This window comes from Delphinus delphis, chromosome 6 (assembly GCF_949987515.2).
Source record: "Delphinus delphis chromosome 6, mDelDel1.2, whole genome shotgun sequence".
Taxonomy (NCBI): domain Eukaryota; kingdom Metazoa; phylum Chordata; class Mammalia; order Artiodactyla; family Delphinidae; genus Delphinus; species Delphinus delphis.
The window spans coordinates 3,506,721-3,522,111 of record NC_082688.1 but is presented as its reverse complement, the minus strand read 5'-3'; the positions used below and the strand labels follow the sequence as shown (position 1 = coordinate 3,522,111).

The 15,391-nt window shown below is 60.3% G+C and overlaps 1 long non-coding RNA gene and 1 pseudogene across 1 annotated transcript; both read left to right on the top strand.

The window, feature by feature from the left end:
• The first annotated feature begins 906 nt into the window (after nucleotides 1-906).
• LOC138413862 (uncharacterized) lies at nucleotides 907-15,087 on the top strand. The gene is made up of 3 exons (XR_011246497.1): nucleotides 907-935; nucleotides 14,257-14,416; nucleotides 14,723-15,087. It is a non-coding gene; the product is annotated as an uncharacterized lncRNA (long non-coding RNA).
• On the top strand, nucleotides 1,913-4,568 carry LOC132426853 (transcriptional enhancer factor TEF-4 pseudogene; annotated as a pseudogene).
• Nucleotides 15,088-15,391: the final 304 nt, after the last annotated feature.

The following is a 15,391-nucleotide window of genomic DNA, read 5'->3' as shown; positions in this document are numbered from 1 at the left end:
AGAAAAGGAAGTCAGATGTCAGCTTTGCCTCTCCTGCTGTGCAGCTTCCAGCGCCCCCTCTTCTGCCCTTGTCATTACCCTGCGTCACCAGCGAAAGTTCCCACCTTCTGTCTTGGTCTCAGGGGTGGTGTGTTGCAGGGTTGGGGGGGGTGTCCCTCGTTTGGTTTGGCAGAGGGCAGAGAGAAGGGAGCAGGTCAGGGCCGGTGGTGACGTAGAACGGATCTAGATGGGGACTCATCTTGGCTAATGGATGGCTGGTGGGGGCCGGCGGAGGCCGGTGGGCCTGGTGGAGGCTGGTGGGCCTGGTGGAAGCAGGAAATGGAGTCAGAGAAGCCTGGCCCACTGGCGAGCCCCTCAGAGAGTGCACTGGATCGACCTCGGGCCGGGAGGGGTCTGAGTGACCGTAGCCAGACCGTAGACAAGTGGCGAGGCTGGGTCAAAGGAGGAGTATTACCCCCACCCCACTGCCTGTGAACACCATCTATTCTACGCCCAGCTGCTTGGGCCCTGCAGCTGCGCTCTGCACGGGCACTCCCTGCTAAGTTCTCCTGCCTCCTTAGTGCCCAGCCGTCCACAGCATAGGCTCTGCCCTGACCTATGCTCAGCCTTGGACTCCAGCTATGGAGGACTCTGCACCCAGGCTGGGGGATGACCTTGACTCTGAGCCCAGACCAACAAGACGCTCAGCTCATCACTGCTCCCCGATCCAGAGAGAGCCCCTGAGCCCTGCCCACAGCTACACGCTGACCCTTGAGCCCCTGAGCCCCGCCCACAGCTACACTCTGACCCTTGAGCCCCTGAGCCCTGCCCACAGCTATGCTCTGACCCTTGAGCCCCTGAGCCCCGCCCACAGAGCTCACTGCTCCCCGATCCAGAGGGAGCCCCTGAGCCCTGCCCACAGCTACGCTCTGACCCTTGATTTGGCTTGTGGAACGGTAAGTCCCTCTTATCTGCAAAACCTTCTACAAGCCCCTGAGCCCTTTCCTCACATGGCTGTGAGCACACACCTGAGGGCACGTAGCTGAGTGCACACGCCGCTGAGCTCACGTCTGCCCGCTGCTCCACGGGAAGCGTTTCAGGTACCCGATCACACCTGTCCTTACGCCAGCCCGTAGCCCCTCCTGACAGCTGGCTCTTGTCCTCACCTCCCACCCATGTCACCAGATCACCCCCCGTTCCCTCCCTCTGCAGGACCCGGGAGCTCATCCCTGTGACCAGTTTCCTTCCTTACTGTTGGTGAGGTGCATCTCCCACCCATGTCACCAGATCAACCCCCATTCCCTCCCCCTGCAGGGCCCGGGAGCTCATCCCTGTGGCCAGTTTCCTTCCTCACTGTTGGTGAGGTGCCTCTGCCTGTTTGTGCCAGGCTGCGGATCTTGGCAAAGGCCACCCGTAAAAGCCACGTTGCTCCCGACAGCGTGATGTCCTGATGGCTTTCCTCCTCTGGGGCTGCACTGGGAGACAGGAACAGGGTGACCTGGCCGTCCAGAGGATGGAGGCTGAGGGGAGGGTCCAGTCTTGTCGGGACCAGATTAAGGGCGCCGTGGGTTTGGCATGTGCCCCCAAACGCCAGGGCTTGTACCTGGGACCTGGCTGGAAGCTCAGCCTCCGAGTTTGCAGGGAGAAAGGTTGGAGAGGGGCTTGGGAAGGAAGCCCAGGATTTGGCTTTGGGGAGCAGCCGCCACTCCCTGGCCCAGAGGACGTGGGGGGTCCTCACCTTCCTGAGCTTTGGTTTGTTCACCTGTACGTGGAGCCTGTGTCTAGGCTGCTGCCGTGAGGGAGGAGCTCGTGGGCAGGAGCCTGAGGCCAGGCGCAGTTGATTTGGGTGCCCTGCCCCGTGCTGTGCGCACAGGGTACCCTGCGCGAGGGGGCTCTGCATGCGCAGGGCTGGGGCGCCGGGGCGGACCAAGGCATGGCGGCCCCTCCTTTCCCCCTGCCCCCACGCAGGCGGAGCCCTCTGGTCCCCTCCGGCCTGGGCCGCGGCGAGGCCCTCCGCCCCGTCTTCCTGCCCTCCCGTGCCCACCTGCTGCTCGTGAGTCACCGCTACCGGCGAGCTTTCTCTAGCGCAGCAGGTCTCCAAGTGTGGTCCCCCTGCCAGCAGCACCAGCTGGAACCCTGATGGGAATGCATGTTCCCAGGCCCCTCCCAGGCCTGCTGGCTCAGAACCCGGGGCAGAGCCAGCCCTCTGGGGGTTCCTCCACACACTTGGGTTTGAGAAGGGCGCTCCGCACAAGTCGGATCAGCTGAGTCCCCCGTCGGCGCTCCCTGTGGGTTCTCAACCCGGCGGAGACATGCAGGATACTTACGAGCACTTACTGTGGGCCGGGAGTCTGCTCAGTGCCTGTTAAATCGTACACAGAGCGTGCAAAAGAGATGCTGTGTCTTTCCCCATTTTCCCAGGTGGACGGAGGTGCAGCCCCTCCCTCAGGTGACCCAGCGTCTCTCCTGTCCCCCTGGGAGCCGGCATCAGCAGAGGGGAAGGCACCGGTCCCACGTGTCCGCTCCATCTGCCAAGGGCCGCCCACCCTCCCCGCTGCCGCTCCCCACCGACGTTCACCCGTGTGGCACAGGAGGATGGGTTTAGGGTGGCATTCTGTCTCCCCACGCAGCCCGGAGAGACAGCCCCACGAGGACAACTCAAGAGTCGCAGGCATTTAGATTGCCATTTTATTTAAATTTATGCCCGAGGATACAGGCGGAGAAAGGGCCATTTCAAAGTCAGTTTCTGCTTTATGGCTTTATGGGCGATGCATCGGGCAGCTGGTGAAAATATCTTGCCGCTCGCAGCGCAAGAAGAGGATCACGTGGGTGGCTCGGGCTTTGGCTGCTCGGGGAAGAAATTCCGCCTCTCAGCCTGGGGCCCCTTGCTGAGCCCAGTCCTTCCCCCGGACTCAGCCCCGATCCACGCTTCAGGTTCAGCCCTCGTCGCTTCATACCCTAGTTCCAGACGGAGCCCTCTTCCTCTGCAGGCTGAGCCCTGATCCCAGCCCAGACTCAGCTCCAACCTGGCCTGCACTGGTTCCTTTATCAAGTCATGCCATTACTTATGAGGGCGGTAGATTTAACTAGAACTCTCACGGTCTTACACACCTCTTTGGGCTGACGTACTGTGCGGGAGGCACAGCTCCGAATGCATCGTGGTTCGAGGTAGCTGACCTCCGCTGCTGGAGGAACGTCTGCCCACATACCGGGAGCGGACGGGGATAGAGATGGTTGGCGGCTCCTGACACCTCCTCGTGCACAGAATAGTATCCTGGCTGTGGCAGCTGGCAGCCCCGGGGGGAGCCCAGCCTGGGTTCCAGGCCGCTGGGTTGACCCCTGCTCCCTCAGGCGACTTCACCGAGTCTCTTAAATTCCTGCAGTTTCTCTCCAATTTAATTTGGGGCTCAGACCCCGATACTTGTGGGGTGGTGTTGCAGGCTGAGCGGAGCTGACTCTTACCAGAGGCACCTGTTTGTACACATCAGCCAGCACTGCCCCAGCCCCGGAGCGCCCCCCCCTCGAGAGTGTGGACGTCCGGCAGATCTATGACACATTCCCCGAGATAAAGGGTGGTCTGCGGGAGCTGTATGATCGTGGGCCCCCCAACGCCTTCTTCCTGGTCGAGTTCTGGGCGGACCTGAACTGGGGCCCGAGTGGCGAGGAGGTGGGGGCCGGCTTCTGTGGAGTGAGCAGACAGCACGAGAGCCTGGAGCGCATGACCTTCACCTGTTCCTCCAAGGGCTGCTCCTTTGGCAAGCAGGTGGTGGAGAAGGTAAAGACGGAGCGTGCCAGCTGGAGGACGGGAGGTTCGTGCACTGCCTGCTGCGCTCACCCATGTGTGAGTACCTGGTGAATTTTCCGCACAAGCTGCGGCAGCCGCCCGAGTGCGACATGATGCCCAGTGTCCTAGAGAACGGCACCATCCTCCAGGTGGTGACAGACAGAGACACCCAGGAACTGCTGCTCTGCACCGCCTATGTCTTCGAGGTCTCCACCAGTGAGCGGGGGGCCCAGCACCACATTTACTGCCTGGTCAGGGACTGAAGGGGGACCCCAGAAGTGGCTCCTCCCAGGAAGGACCTCCAGCTTTCCTCATGCTTCTTACTTGGCTGGGGGGGGCGCGGTGGGCTGCTCCCTCTTAGGACCTTTAAAGCTCGGTGGTGAGTTGAATGGGCTGGGACTGAGAGGAAAGGATGCATCCTGATATCGGGACCTCACAGGGGTGTCTGAAAGGACAGATCACTCCAGAGCATTTGACACTGGGGACAGGAGTGAGACAACCCCTGGGACAGCACTGGTTTCTGTCTCTGACAGGCATCCTCCCCCTTCTCTGTTTTGGAGGTCTTGGAGGGCCCCAGGTACACACTGGCTTGTCCCTCTCTGTTTTTCAGCACCCCCCTTCTTCCCAAGCTGCCTCTCCTTACCAGCCCCATCCTGGGACCCTGATGTTGAGTTTTGAAGGTTAACCCTTTCTGTGCAGGAGTAGAGCCAGGTGGGCCCTGGAAATATATATATATATTTTTAATATAACAAGAGATATTTATCAGTGGGTGTTGGGGTCGTGACATTTTCTCAGCTGGGCAAGCAGTGGGGTGAGGTTTTTAAGTCTCATGTCCTCCTCTAAGTGAGCCGTGGGGCTAGACTGTGTTGCCTCGTTCTCCTCCCCTCCCCTCAAAGTGTGTTGGTTTGTGTTTTGACAGAGGAAAAAGCTATTTTACCAAAAAAAAAAAAAAAAAAAAAGTGTTTTGCAAGCCCACTAAGGGGGCTCCTGTGGTCCTGGCAGCTCCAAGGAGGGAGCGCAGGGGAGCTCCAGGGCCTGACACTTAAGGGGCGGCCAAGTCTGTGGCTGCCCCAGGGCTTTGTAACAGGTGCTACGTCTCCAGCATCTGCGGGGGGGCCGACACGGGGCAGGGCGCGGGGGAGGAGGCCCGAGGCTGCACGGGCACGACTTGCGTCTTGCTAAGGCCGAGCCCTCCTTCCCGCCCTCGTGGTAGCCCGCACACCACCTCGGCCTGGGGACCTCAGTCTCTCCTCTGTGGAAAGGGCACAGCACGGCTGGGAGTCAGTGTTTTCTTCCCGTGGTCCACCCTGTGCCTCGCTTGGCCGAGGCATCCTTGACCCTGACCCTGGCCCTGGGCCTGCGCCGCTTGTTCCCGGGATGGGGACCATCACAAATCTATACCCCCTGGGCTCTCCGAGCTCCTGGATCTTCTCTCTCCTCAGCCCCTCACTCAGCTCAGCGCCTGAGCAAACAGAGGGCGGGACGGGAACACTGGAAGGATGAGTGTAGACCAAAGGAGGTTAATGTTTGCAGCATGTCTGGACCAGAGGCCGGTGCCCTGGGTATGCTGCTCCCCCCTCGGGCCCCCACCCCCTCACCATGAGCACCGTCCCCGCATGTCCCTGCTGGGCAGAGTGTGCTGGGGGACTGGCCGCCGTGGGCACGCCCCACGTGCATTTAGACCATGAGCCATGTGCACGCGGGTTTGAGACACGGGACTGAGGGCCCTCCTGGGGATCTTGGCTTCTGGAGAGAACTTTAGCTGCAGCAAGAGAGAGTGAGGTTAGACTTCCAGAGACACACCGTCACAGCCAGCTGGGCACGGGATGGAAGGCTGTTGGGGAACCTCTGAACTGGAGGCCGGGAAGGCCCTTTCACCTGGGTTCAGGGAGAGCTGGCTCTCTCCAGGCCCCACTTGGGCCCCCCGGGGTCTCTGCAGCTGAAAGAGTCCTCAGCCTCCCACTCCAGGGCTGAATCCTTTGTGATCCAGCAGCGGCTGCTTCTCTAGGCTCCAGGGCCTCAGGGTCTGTAGTGGCACCGGAGGCCTGGCTGGGGACCTCGTGTGCTTAGGGGTCATTCACGCTGGGCCAGCAGCACCTCCGCCCAAGGGTCTCCCTGGGTCTCCCTGGAATATTGCCTGGTGGCCCTGCCTGGGGGTGAGTTGCTTGGAGAGGAGGGTGGAAGGCAGGCATCCCCTGCCTCCCCTGATTCCCGACTTTGCACAGAGGTCTCGGCTGCCGTGAGTCAGACGCCATCAGAGACCATGATGTTGGCGGAAGGAGGTAAACCCGAGAAGCTACAACCACTTGCTAGATTGAACCCTGCCGGGAAGGCAGTGGGCAGGATGCGGGAGCAATTGGAGGAGATCGGCAGAAATGCAGCCCCGGCCTCCAGGGAGGAACAAGGGGCTTATCCTGGGCCCTGAAGGGCATAGTGCTTGGGCACCGGAACCCCCGTGCCCTGTCCTGACTGGGGGCCAGGCCTCAGTTTCCCCGTCTGTGGTTTCCAGCGCAGGGACTGGTGATAAGGGGTCTGAGCCCTGTGTCCCCACCAGCAACTCTCCTGGGTCAGACTTCCCGAGCGAGGCTCCCTGGGATGAAGCTGCCCCGCTGGGAGCAGCCTGAGACTCTGGGCAGCAGGGTCCAGCCAGGATCAGAGAGGGGCGTCACCCACCGGAACCCAGCTCTGTCCTTGCTGGAGACTCAGTCAGCTGGCTTTGGCCATGCTTGGGGAAGGCCTGGGGATGCGAGGGATTCACCCCACACCGCCTGCTCTCAAGCTCCCCAAGCCCAGGGGAGATTTATCCTGGGGCCGCCACAGTCTGCAGGCCCGAAACTCTTTAGTCATTCAACAAACATGTGTTGAGTGCCTAAGGGGTGCAGGATCCCAAATACCTGCCGGCCTGGAGTAGACGACTCTGGTGCAGGGGGAGGGGCGGTAGGGAGTAAGTGGTTGAACGAAAGGAGCGGATGATTTGCCAAAGCTTGGAGGACGAGACATGTCAGCAGGGGGTGGGAGAGGGCGAAGGGTTCCCGGCAGAAGGGGTGTCATGAACGGAGTCTGGTGGTGAGAGTGAGTGTGGCCAGTGTGGGGAATACAGGACCGCCAGGGCGCTCAGGTGTCAAGAGCAGGGGTGAGGCTAGGGTGGGGCCTGGCAGGGAGCAGGCTGTGTCCTAAGAAGACGGGCCAGCCCTGAGGGTTTCCGGCAGGTTTGTGCCGTGACAAAAATCTGTCTGTGGGTCCGTGGGAGGGGCCGCGGTGGAAAGGCAGCCGGGGCGGGGGAGGCACATAGGAGCGGGGCGAGAAGGCGGTGGCTGGGATTGGGGACCAGGGGAGATGGCTGGTGGCCTTGGTGGTGGATGGGGTTGACGGGGAGGTGGTGTCTGGACCGCTGGGTCTCTGGGACGAGGAGAAGCCAGATCTATGGGTCCAGAGCCTGCAGGAGAGGCCTGAGCTGAGGGCATGGGTGGGGACCCAAGCCAGATATGATGGGCCAGCCGAGGGGGCAGTGAAGCCAACAGAGGAGGAGGGGCCAGAGAGGTACAAGGACCAACACCTGGGGACTGGGGATGAGAAGTCACCCAAGCCCAGAGAGGAACCTGGTTCTCAGAGTGAGTGGCCAGCAGTTACCCTGGAGCCCCTGGCCAAGGAGGCCCTGGGGAGTGGGGGTGGGCGGAGCCGCTGGGGGTGGGTGGAGCCGCTGGGGGTGGAAACTCCTTGGAATCTGGAAGCCAGATGGGAGTGGGTGCAGAGCCAGGGGGATGTGAGAAATGCGACAGGGGGTACCGCCAATTCTTCTGATTTTTTTTGTCATTCTACAGTTTTATTTACACTATCAGTGCAGGGCATGTTCTAGAACACCAGCTTGATTCCTTTTCAAACCTATCATTAATGTAAGAAGCCAAGCTGTAGGGAAAGAGCAGATGAGGGCCCTGGCAGGGATGCAGGCAGCAAAGTCCATCTCAGGTGGGGCTGGCGCCGGAGGCTGCCGGAGGGGTTGGAACCACGAGGGCTGGAGGGAGCCGGGTTCGCGGGGGTCGGTGTGGTGACACACTGGGCTGGGCCGTCTAGGGGCAGCAGCTCAGCGAGGAGCATGGCAGCTCAGGGAGCAGAAGAGAGACCCCGTGGGCGGTCTGCACGCCCGCAAGGGCTGAAGGGTGTGCGGGGAGTTGGAACACTTCCTCCGTGTAGACAGCAGGGGGAAGAGCCTGTTGGGAGCGCCGCGTGGATAGCAAGGGGGGTGGTCGAAGGTGTGGGTCCCTGGAGAAGCTGGGCAAACAGACGCCCATCTGTCCTCTGCTACTGGACGCCCACGTTGCCAGCGGTCCTTGGGTGGCCGCCCCTGAGTCAGGCGGGGCTGGGGGGGTGGTCCCTGCAGGGGCGAAGGCCAGTGTGGGTTCAGCAGCCACGTCTGTGGGTGGGAGGTTCACCCGGGACACCTGTCCTGCTGGGGATCAGGGTTGGGTTGGGGCTGCAGTTGAGGGGATGGGGGGAGCCCTCAGGCCCTCACAGGCTCAAGCTCCCCAGGCAGGGTGGTGGGCCTCCACCTGGAGCTACCCAGACATTCCCATGCACGTGCACACATGTAGGCGCACACACGTGTACCATGCACACAAATGCACGCACAGGCACATAGACACAAACACAGGCACAATGCACATGTGCCCACGAGCACACACATGGAACACGTGGGCACATACAAAAGGCACACACGCCCACACGCTCAAAATGCACACGCATGTACACACATGCGCAGCACACGGGCACTCACACACAAAGGTACACACACACGTACACGTGCAGGCCCTCCGGAGACCAGGTGCCAAAACAAAGGAGCAGCTTTTCACTTTCTCTCCCCAAAGGCCGTCCCGCCCCCTCCCCAGCCCTGCGACCGAGTGCCAGACAGCGGGGGAGTCTGGGGGCTGCACAGGTGCTTGTCAGGCAGGCGGCTGTCTCTCGTCTGATGGTGTCACCTCCTTGTGTCCACCAGCATGACAGGGGGCTTTTAACATCTGATGGCAAAGATGACCGGCCTGTCCCCTCCACGTCTTTCCTCCTGAGCCTACTGGTGCCGTGAGATGCCGGCCTCCCCCAAGGCTGAGGTCCCCGCTTAGTGCTGGCCTGTGCATATTTGAGATCCCAGCAATGGTGTCTGAAAAGCAAACTTCCATTCACACAGGGAGTGAGGGTCCAAGTGGGTGGTGGGTGTCCCAAGAGGGTGTGTCCCAGAGGGTGTCCACTGTGCCTGACGTGCATAGAACCCCACTCTGTGGCCGTCATCGAGGTGAGCGGGGTCCTGGAGAGGAGGCCCGGCGTCTCGGGGTGAAGGCGGATGCTCTCCCCAGGCGACTGCTCAGAGCTCTGGTTGTTTATAGCTCTGCAGTTGCCAGGCAAGAGCTGATGGACCGCTAGCACTCAGGGACACTGTTCTCTTTGCAGAATAATCGTGGGTGTGAGAGCCCCGGCGGGGCACCCTGCACGTGCCATTTCATTCCGACCTGCCCTCATCTGAGGGTGGGGCCTTCTCCACCCCCTACCCATGCCCAGGGTGCCACGATTCGGCAGGACCTGGGGCAGAGAGGGGACACGCGTGCATCTAAACACGTGTCACTTGCCCAGCACTGGCTCCCAGGGTGTCGCTAGGCATTTAAAAAATATCTTTAAAAATAGAGAGGGCTTCCCTGGTGGCGCAGTGGTTGAGAGTCCGCCTGCCGATGCAGGGGACGCGGGTTCGTGCCCCGGTCCGGGAAGATCCCACATGCCGCGGAGCGGCTGGGCCCGTGAGCCATGGCCGCTGAGCCTGCGCGTCCAGAGCCTGTGCTCCGCAACGGGAGAAACCACAAGAGTGAGAGGCCCACGTACCGCAAAAAAAAAAAAAAAAAAAAAAATAATAGGGAGAAAAAACCCCAAGCCCGTCCTTTCAAACACTCAGCTGCCGCCACATAAGCAGGCCTCTTTGGGGTTCCACGGAACTCAAGCCACACATTCTTTTGTTTTTTGAGGCTTACATGCCAGCTGCTCTATCATGGCATTTCTCAGGGCCTTTGTGCAGGGGCTGTTTCTATCCTTGGGGTGCTGTCCATGCAGGCCACAGGAGGGAAGACTCTGCACGTCCTCTGTCCTCCCGGGGATGGTGGGGTCCGTGGCTTCACCCTTGGTGGTCACCCCGGCCCACCTGTGCAGCACCGGATGCGCCCACTAGATGGCGCTGCCTCACACCCTTGTCTGGCTGTCTGGGTACCAGGAGGGCTAGGGGGAGGGCAAGGCCTCAGCACCTCGATGGTGACAGAGCCCCCCTCTCCCAGGGGGCGAGAAACCCCTTGTCGCCGGGTTCTTGGAACAGACAGTGTGGGTTTTGTCCACTCACACCAGGAGGAATGAGGTTCTGACCAGGAAAACACTCCCCAATGGAGCTGGACGAGGGCATGTGTGTGCGTGTGTCTTCTGTGCGTACGCCTGTGCGTGCGTGCGTGCGCACTTGTGTCCGTGTGTGCACGCGTGTGCCTGTGTGTGTAGGGGGAGGGCTGTGAGGGTGGGAGGCCCGGCCAGGCCCTGTGGTGCGCGAGATGACCAGCCCTCCCCCTGGGCTCTGAGAAGACCAGCTCTCTGCCCTCTCTGAGCCTCGGTTGGGCTGACTCATCTGTAGCACAGAAGCGCCCCAGACCCACCCAGCCTGCCTCCTGGGGGGCTCACACCCCAGTTCCCACCTGGCTGCTGTCTCTGGCGCCTGGCCTTTCCACACCTGCAGCTGGGAATGTTGAGAAGCTGAAGGAAGCCTGGGTGGGTGGGGCCTCCGGGCCCCCAGGGCCCCCGGACAGGGACCTGCTGCACCTGCGCACGGCACTTGGCTGTCAGCGGGCACAGACTCCGGCAGGGCAGGACCCCCAAGGTGGGCAGATCCCGTCGCCAAGCCTGGACTTCCGTCCAGCGGTCCCTGTGTCCTGGCCCGAACGCGGGGACCCCGTGGCAGAGCCTCCCTTGTGCTGGAGGTGACTGCCGGGGCCCAGGCTCTCCTGCGCCCTCATCTCCCCCATGTCCTCCAGGGACCTGGAGAAAATGGAGGGTCAAATGCAGGCAGGCTGACACGTAACTGCATAGGGAGTTCGGGCTGGGGTGGGAGCTGGAGAGCATGCCCTCGGGGTGTGGGGCCGGACCTGCGGAGGTCTGATGCCAGGCTCTGCTGTCTCTGGGAAGGGGTCAGGGAGGTGCAGATGCACAGATGTTGCCACAAGATGAGCCCGATCCCCTGTCCACTCGGAGACCCAGCGGCCGGGGCGTTGGCAAGCCCGTGAGCGAGCAGGCGTGGCCCAGGCCGTTGGGTGATGCTGTCCTCTGAGTGAGCTGGTGGACCTCCCCAGGCCATGGCTGGGCAGCTGGACAGGGGCAGGGTGGACAGACCCGTCAGGCACAGCGGGGACGGTGCTGGGGTCCACGAATGTCTCGGTGTGGTCCCTCGGGGTGGGAGCCCTGGTGCCCCATCTACACAGAGGTGCCTTAGGGGCTGGTGGGGACGCCCCAGGGAGTGTGGCGGGGGGCTGCTGCCCCGGCCCAGAGCACGGGGACCCTGAGTCCATGCCATCCTCAGCTCCATCAGACGCAGGAGTTGCCCCTTCTGTGGAACCGAAGCTCCCTGAGCGATGCTGGGGAGTGCAGACCCTGCCCTAGGCTCTGAGCCCTGGGTACCACCGTGGCTGGTGGGAAGGAGGAGGGTGGTAGCGGCGAAGCCTGTTGCTAAGCAGCCCGGCCAGGCCAGGCCAGGCCACGAGGGAGTCCCTGGGGGCCCGTGATTATCCATCTTACAGAAGATAAACAGAGGCCCCCGGGGACAGAGCATGGCCCCCGGCACGTCTTGGAGGCCCCCACTGCTTGGAGCTTGAGGGAATCGGCCCACCGGCCAGGTGAGCTTCTCGTTCCCTTCCTGCCCACTGCGCACCTTCCCTGAAGCCCTTGGTGCCCCGGTTGGTGGGAACAGTGTGGATGGATGAGTCCAGAAAAAGTGAGGGGCTTCGTGATGGACCACAGCCAGGTGTCCCCGCCAGGCCCCTGCACACCTCCGGTCCCTCCACCTGCCACCCATCCTTGTGTCCTGCTCATCTGGGCCCCTGGGCCGGCTGTCTGCGCCTAGACCCATAAGTGCCTGTCACTGCCGGGGGTCCTGGGCCCCTCACTGCTTCCCTGCTCCCCCACCCCCTGCCAGCAGCCGCCTCCCGAGCTCTGCGCAGTGGCTGAGCCCTTCCACCCCGCGTTAGCTGTTATAAATGCCCTTCTCTGCCGACGGCATCCTGCACACGCAGGGCTCCATTAGTGGCTACAGAGAGACACTTCCTTGCGGGGAGCAGTTGGCTGGTTTCCCAGTGGAGCCGGCGTCTCCTGGGAACAGGCTCCAGCTCCGACGATGGGGCTTCGGAACCGGCTTGTCACCGTGTGCATGGCGCCTGCCCCACGGCCCCCGAGGTTGGTCCTTCATCTTCCACTGCCTCCGGCCGCTGGATGCTGGGGACCAGCATCTTTTCCTCTGGGGCCCACACTTGGCTCTGCTTTTTGCAAAACAGGAAGGAATTCCCAGAAGTGTAGCCTGATTGCGCCCAGTTCGGTTGATGTGGCCTCCTGCAAAGCACACTTTCCCCTCCCGGGGGCGGTCACGCTGTCGGGATGCCCGTCCACCCAGCACTGTGCCATATGGGTGCCTGTGTGGGTGCGGTCAAGGCCCCCACGACCCTCGGTTGCTTCCTGCTGAACCCGCACACTACGGATGGAGAAACTGAGGCCTGGGGTGTTCCCGGGGCTGCCCGGGGGATCACAGGTGGGCAAGGCAGAGCTCAGGCTTGAGCGGGACTCCCGGGTCCCAGCGCTGGCAGGGGACATGCTGGCTGTCACCCCTCTGTCCGTCAGTCAGGCTCGGAAGGGACTTCGGGGGTCCCCCACTCGGGGGCTTGCTGGGACACACCTCACGCACTGGGAAATGGGATTTCTCAAAAATTCATGCTTAAATGTCATCTCTTCAGGACGTTAGATGGGTCTTTTCATCTAAAAGAAAAGACCCAAATAAATTGAAACCCAAATAAATTGCACCGGGTGTTAATGTTGATGAATTTTTAAAACGATACATCTGCATTTATCCGGCATTTATTTAATTTGAAATTTTTTTGTCTTCCTGCCTTCCCATTTGCATGGAGCAGTACAGCTGCGGGCCGGCTGGGCCTGGAACATTCAGCTTATATTGTCTAAATATTTTATTCGCCAGTTGCAAGCAGGAAATGTAATCAGAGGCCTGTTTGCCATTGTAGCCACACCAGGGAAGGGCCCTCGCCAGCGTGTTCTCTTTAATCTTTGGAGTTTACGGTGTTTGGACTACAGAGCCACAGGGAGCAGGCTTTTTATTTTTTATTTTCTGACTCAATGGAGACAAAGGTTTGTGCAGATATGAAACTCCCAGACTCATATGACATCCATTGAAATTTTATTAGGATAATAAAATCCATCCCCTTTGGTTTGCTTTGCGTCACCGAGTTGGAGCCACAGAGGTTTGGTGGAGGAGAAAACAGGGATGTGACCATGGGAGGAGGTGAGGGAAGAAAGAACTCATTCTGGAAAGAGCGAAGGAAAGCAGAGCTCAGAGCCCGCCAGGGCTCTGCGACAGGAACCCCGACGGCAGCAATGCTTCTCCCTAAGCGGCACCAGGATGGGTCTGCCCTTCTAAGCCCTCTGTTCCCCTTGTCTCTTGGGGGGTGTCCACCTGGTAGCTGGTCTACACCTGGGGAGACCCTGGGCACCTGTGAGAGAGAATGTCCAGTGCTCTTCTGGACAGGAGAAGTTCAAGGCCTGTGCCCACCTTGGGGCTCCGCTTCCCACACCTGTGCAGCCTTGTGGGTGGGCGTGCACCCGTCAGGGACCCTGGGATCTCACAGAGAGCCGGCGGCGTCCGAGGCCAAGCTGCAGCGAGCGTGTCTGGGTAGGCAGTGTGCTGGACCCCACTCCCCGTCTTCATGCCTTGCTCCCTGGGGGCCGATCCCCTGCTTCTAGAGCCTCCTGGGGACCCGCCAAGGGCCCAGGCTGGGAGACAGACCTGCCTGAGTCCAGGTCCTGCCTCTTGCCGGCCTGTGGTCTTGGGCAGCAGTGGCCTCCCAGCACTTCTGCCCTGTCCTCCTTGTGGTGGATGTGACCGTCCCCATCTAGGTGAGACTCTGTGCAGAAAGCACGTGGAAAAGTCACTCAACAAACACCTCGCCTTGGGCCCGGAACCCCCACCTGCTTGTGCTCCTGAGACATTCCTGGACAGGCTCTTAAAATGAGCGGTTACTCCTAGAATCTCAACTAGTAGCTCAAGCAGCCCACACCCATCGCAGAAACACAGAAAATGCAGGCGAGTGAAGAGAAAAAGGAAAGTCATCTTGAATCCCACCGCCCAGAAGTAGTCTGACGACAGGTTTGGCAGAAAAATTTCTGGACTTTCTCTCGGTACTGTTTAGACTTAAATTTGTGTGTTTTCACAGAAAACAAGTTTGTGAACCTGGTCTCTGCCTTTTCCTCATCCAAGCTGCCCCGTAAAAGTCTGTCCGTCCTGTATATTGGCTCCGTCTCTGGAAGAAGCCCTTCCCTGGGCCAGTCTTCCGCGCCTAAAGGAGGGGCACCACGGCAGTCTGTGCGACGTGGGTGAGAAGCTCAGCTCTGGCTAGGGTTTGGGATTGGACACACATGTGTGCACACGCAATGGCCATGCCCACACATGCACACAGAGGTACACACGCCCAACCACGCTCATATGCACACACACGTACACATCCATGCACACGCATGCATGTGCCCACGTCACATATGCACACCCATGTTGCGTATGCACACCCGTGCACACACGCACCCATGCACATGCACCATGGGCATACGGGCGTGCACACCCTCAGTGAAGCTGGAGGGGCTCCACGGGGTCTGCCCTGGGGGACCGGCTCTCCGTCTTCACAGGATCCACTCATGTCGTGGCTCAGAAAATTGCCTGTGGCATCTCCCCTCCAGCCTGAGGGTCCTTCTCGACCCCGTCCCGTTTCCGGCTGGTGCTGGAGCTCCACAGAGCCCCTGGCTAAGCGTTCTCGGTTTCCCAGAGCCAGGCGGCGGGGCTGCTTCTGTTAGTAGATGCGAATCCTTCACCATTGAATTAAACGTGAGCAAGTGGAGGAAATGGTGAGTCTGGCTTTCTAAGATACGAATTATGAAAACCCTCCCTTCCGGATGTCCCCCCTCAGTTGCTTAGCCAGGGGCTCTTGAATTTTTGTTTAAGTTTTTTTTTTCTTATTTTTTTTCAGTTATGAGTAATATGTCCTCCTTTCCTCTACGAGGCCGGTCAGTTAAATTTAAATAAAATTCAGAATCTAAACATTTACGGGGTGTCAAGCTTCAAGCACTACACCAAACTGTGGTGATTTTGAGACGGAAGATGCCCAGTTTTTACCCTTGAGACCTTATATGCTAGTGATAAATTTCACAAAATTCATCCGTACTTTCACGATCTACTCAGTGAGCCTCATACGTTTATTAAGCGCCAGGTTCTGGGCCAGCTGCTGGGGGAGGGGGGTCAGGGAGAAGCAAAGACAAGGACTTCTGGGCAGCTACAGCCGGGGAGCAGACCTTAAACTA